The sequence below is a fragment of the Silurus aristotelis genome, assembly GCF_946808225.1.
Source record: "Silurus aristotelis genome assembly, chromosome: 20".
In the NCBI taxonomy this organism is placed as follows: Eukaryota; Metazoa; Chordata; class Actinopteri; order Siluriformes; family Siluridae; genus Silurus; species Silurus aristotelis.
Window position 1 is genome coordinate 1,266,225 of NC_139593.1, and position 5,635 is coordinate 1,271,859.

Genomic DNA, 5,635 nt, shown 5'->3' on the forward strand with positions numbered 1-5,635 from the left:
TTTGTTACCGTCGTTGCAAAAATACCCAAATATTTTAGAATGAAGGTGGAGCTGGAGGAAATCTGCCAATAACAATGCATTCCTCTATTTCCTAAACACTGAACTGTTGTATTACATTGTAATGGAACTCACTCTATTCAGATGTATAATGTTTTAAGGTTATTACACAAAGGGAACTGTTTATTTCCACACCCAAGCTATTTACAGCCACACAAACTATACTTCAGCTAAGCTTCTGGTTCTTCAACATTCCTGCCTCATCCTGCATTGTGTGTGGGTTTTGTTTACAAATCAATTTTTCTCATTATGTTTGAGGCCCCAATTAGACGTAGTGCTTTCTGTGGATGAAAAGATTCAAAGATGAGGTTGAAAATCGATTTTCTCTGTTTTTTACAAAACATTTCACTTCACCACGCCTCCTCAGATCATCCAGCACTGCTCCACTGGTTCCACCATCTCTCAGGGTAACAGTCAAGTCTAGTTTATTTGTATTGCACTTTTCACAACACACATCGTCTCAAAGCAGCTTTACAGAATGTAACAGTGAAGGTGAATGGTGTGTGTTCATCACTGATGAGCAGCCGTGGCGACTGTGGTGAAGGAAAAACTCCTTTAGATGTTATGAGGAAGAAACCTTGAGAGGAACCAGACTCAAAAGCAGAACCTCATCCTCATTTGGGTGACATCAAGAGTGTGATTATAGTCTTTAAACACTACAGAACACTGGAGAGTGAGAACTAACATGAGCACTGGAGTGTGTGATTATGACTGATGATCTTTCTACAGTCTTTTACAGTCATTATGGTTATAAAACTAGGAGCTACTGAGCAACTCAAAAAATAGCTCAACATCTGCGATCATCACAGATCCAGGTAGGTATACATCACAACTCTTTTCTGGCACCATGGTGGAATGAACTCCCCCTAGCTGTCTGAGTCACTGAATATCATCCAAGGATGCGTAAAGTTCTACCTCTTCATCAAACAATTATACTAGAACCCAGTGAACTAAGAACATCTAAAATGCCTAAATGCCTGCTAAAATGCCTTACATGTAAATGGATATGAAAAAAAGAACACATTTCATTTAAATGAACTACATAAATTCAACTACATTTTATATCTTGGATGGTCTACTTGAGTTTTAGGAACAGCACCAATTCTTCTAGATACTGAATGAACAAGCTGTGAACTTACAGCTACATCTATATTTCTCCATTCTTGAAGAACAAAGTCTGATGTCTTTCAGAACTCTACACAAATGTTCTTCTGGGTGGAGATCTGGTGACATGCTTGGCCATTGAATCTCCTTCTCCTTGTTCTTTCTCTGAAACAAAACTGTAACCTTAGATGGACATTAAAGAGCGGTTATCGTTCTCGCATCACAAAATACACTTGATCTGTTAACTTACACGGACCACCTGGACGTCTCAGTGAGCTTCCCAAAAGTCCATCCTTTTCAATGTATTTATTTGGTTAAGCTTCTTTCTCAGGTCTTGTGACGTTTCTTTTCCATGTGGCGCCATTTTATCGGCATTATAGCGGAGTGAATTTTCTCTCATTAGGAGAACTCTTAACTGTCAAGTACCCTGTTTATAAAAATCATCTTCTGGTGGTTATTTTTTGTTTTTTTTCTTCTGACACAATAACTGAGATGATCAATGAGATGAAATTATTTGTGATAATAGTTTTAAATAGTTTCAATAGTTTTTGGTAATTATTAATCTAATTTATAACCAATAATCCAGATTTGCACAAATATCTAATTGTATAGAATTCCATAAAAATCCTATACACACACACACACACAGACACACACACAGACACACACACACACACACACACACACACACACACACACACACACACACACACACACACACAAACACACACACACACACACGCACACACACACACACACACACACACAAAACGTGAAGTATTGGATAAGTTGATGGCTACTAATCTTGTATTTATTTCCCCACAGCAGTGTTTGGCTTATAAAGAATCAAACATTGGCATTTAATGTGGTCTAAGAGAATGATGTTAAACACAATCACATCGCTGTAGTGAAACTCAAAGCTACACTATTGTACCTTCTCCAACTCTCCAAACACACCACCTCACCCCTGACTCTTACATCATAACTAAACAAAGCTGTATCTTTGCGGTGTGTGTGATTGGGTGTGTTTGATGTTTTATCTGAAGAACTCGAACACTATAGTAAAGAGAAGAAAGTTAAACACTTTTATATTTATATAAATCGGTATTAAAGATCAACATTTTAGTGGTAAGTTATATGAATTTACTTTTCTATAATGTACAAAAATAAAAATCATTTCTATCATTTCAACTTCAATTTATTATAGTTTTTTTTTTTTTTTCAAAACTGTTAAACTGTGAATTTAATTAAAAACTAATCAACATATATGCAGAACAATAAAAACACATTCCTTAATTCAAATAAATACAATACAATTGATTAATGATTGAATTAATAAAACGAGACAGACAGTAGAGCCAACACGTGGACAAGGTTTTAAAGAGCAATTTCTGTTTAAATTGAAATAATCAATATTTACTGTATCAAACTTTGCTTTCTTTAAGAGAAACCTCCTGCACCAATCTAATTCTCTCTAGCAGAGATTTCCCTCCAAGCCTACTGAAGCACCTTCTGCATACTGGATTGAACTAATGGCTTTTTTTTATAGGTTTAAAATCTGGTGATTGTGATGACCAATCCATTATGGACAAACCAATATTCCAGATGATAGCTTCTTTTCATAATACATTTATTTGGACCAGTGTTTTGTGTCATCATCCTGCTGTTGGATAAAACCGGGTTTTTTTTTCACCTTGTACAAATTTCCCCACAGTGAAGCACCCCAGAGCATCCCATTTCCCCCACCATGTTAGACAAAATAACACCAAGTTCTCCTCCAGCATCTTTTTTATTTATTCTATTATGCACACGTTCTTCGCATTTTTTCCCGACTGTTCTCTTTCCAGTTTCTGAGTTTTCTCACACATTTGAACTCTTCATATTTATTGGCCAAATTAATTGAAGATGAGACTTTCTGGGTATTATTTAATAAATGAATCTGATATTTGAGAACCTGCAGGGCATCTGATTCTCAACACTGCCCTGGAGCCTCACACTCCAACCTGCTTTGATTCGGTTTCTGCACTTCTGTGAAAGGGAAGTGAATTTCTTTTGTGGAATGACCTACGAGTTTCTGAAGACAATTTAGAAATGTAACAGTTGCATTACTGCATTAAATCATACTGTAATGAAATCTCTCGTAATGATACCTAACAATGAGTAATATCTGCTCATTTGTCTCCACCCACATTATTAATTCAATTTGTTAACCATTAAAACATTCTGACATTCAGTAAATGACATCATTTCCTTCTTATGATCTCTTTGTTGGAACATTAATAAAAGCATTGATATAAATTGTTTTGAAGAAAGGGGTGTGGTCATGAAAGCAAACATGGACATTAACTTAAAAAACACATACACAAACAAACAGGGGCAATATGAAAGTATTTGGTAAGCCACAAAAAATCAATGCAGAAAGTGAAAACGACTCCACCTGCAGTACAATACAGAAAACAAAACTGAGTTTTGTTTTAAAGAAAAGGCCTTTGTCTGTCAGTTTTACAGACAGACTGAACACACTAAAGTTTCTTTTCGGCTTCTCCCGTTAGGGGGCGCCACAGCGGATCCTCCGCACGTTTGATTTGGCACATGTTTTACGCTGGATGCCCTTCCTAACGCAACCCTCCCCAATTTATCCGGGCTTGGGACCGGCACTGAGAGTGGCTGGGGATGGTTCCCTGACCGGGAATCGAACCCGGGTCGCAGCGGTGGGAGCGCTGCATCTTAACCACTAGACCACCAGGGGACCGCAGACTGAACACACTGCTCTGCCCAAATCTTATATACTGCAGTCATAAGTGGGTACAGTGTATAAGAGCCAAACAGAGAAGTTTTAATTAAATGTTTTATTCTTTCAATAGATGAAATTTTTTCATTTCTTCTTTTAACTGCTTCCACAAGGGGGCGCCACAGCAGATCATCCGTCTCCATACTACTCTGTCCTCTACATCTGCCTCTTTTAAACCAACTAAAACCATGAACCTCCTCCTTGGTCTTCCTCTTTTCCTCCTTCCTGGTGGCTCCATCCTCAGCATTCTCCTACTGATATACCCCATGTCCCTCCTCTGCACATGTCCAAACCATCTCAATCTCACCTTCCTCACCTTGTCTCCAAAACATCCTACATGTGCTGTCCCTCTAATAAACTCATTTCTGAACCTGTCCATCGTCGTCACTCCCAATGAAAAACTTAGCATCTTGTAATGATTAACTGAAATATTTTTGAATGTATACTGTCTCAAAGCAGCTTTACAGAATGTAACAGTGAAGGTGAATGATGTGTGTTTATCCCTGATGATGGAGTCTGGGGCGACTGTGTTGGAGGAAAAACTTCTTTAGATGTTATGAGGAAGAAACCTTGAGAGGAACCAGACTCAAAAGCAGAACCTCATCCTCATTTGGGTGACATCAAGAGTGTGATTATAGTCTTTAAACACTACAGAACACTGGAGAGTGAGAACTAACATGAGCACTGGAGTGTGTGATTATGACTGATGTTTGTGGGCATCTACTTCTTTAAAGGTCCACAATCTTCATGAGGTGGGAGGTGACTGGAGCTGGAGCAACCTCAGGAAGCCTCGGGATGGGGAGAGAAAGAGAAGCAGTGGAGAGGAATTAGCGTAGCTGCTGTTCATGATATTACAGTTTTTTTGGATTGCTTAAGCACGATTTTCAAAACAGGGCCCGTGTTTTCAAAACACTACACACAATTAGCACAACCACACACCCAATTAGCAAAACACTACAGATCCCTTGCATAATTAAACACTCTTGTAAAAACTATACACTTCTGTGTAAAAACCACACTTTGTTACTATATGAAACACACACGTTTCACATTACTATACTTTGTTTGCACGAGTTTCACTCTGCTGTGATAAACCTAAAACACTTTTAGCACTTCTACTTTCCTAGAGTCAGCTACCATCAATAAAGTACAAATAGAATGAAAATATACCAAACACTACACAAGACCAATGTTGCAGACTGAAAAAACTCATTTATTTGTCAACACGCCCAAATTGTTGACATGGAGATTCATAATACTGTAACAAAACGTCACTTCACGTATTGTACTGTAAGTTCACTGTAAAAAAAAAAAAAAACGAACTAGACATTGTCTCTTCGCCTAGCTGGATCTGCCCAGAGAATCTCATCAACATCGCAGGCAATGTTGTCATTAGCAAGACACCTTGGAAAGAAACGTCTTGAATGACGAATCCATCCTTGCATTGCTGCTACCTCCATCTGTTCACAGGCCTCCTCCATGGCTTGGATGAGGGGTACCTCAGCCTGGAGAAGGAGATCATATACCTTCCACCGCCATGCAGAGAAAAACTCTTCTATAGGGGTTGAGGAATGGAGAGTATGGTGGAAGATATAGGACAGTGAAATGTGGATGTTGCTGAAACCAGTTCTGAACCAGAGCAGAGCGGTGAAAAGACACATTGTCCCAGACAACAATGTATTG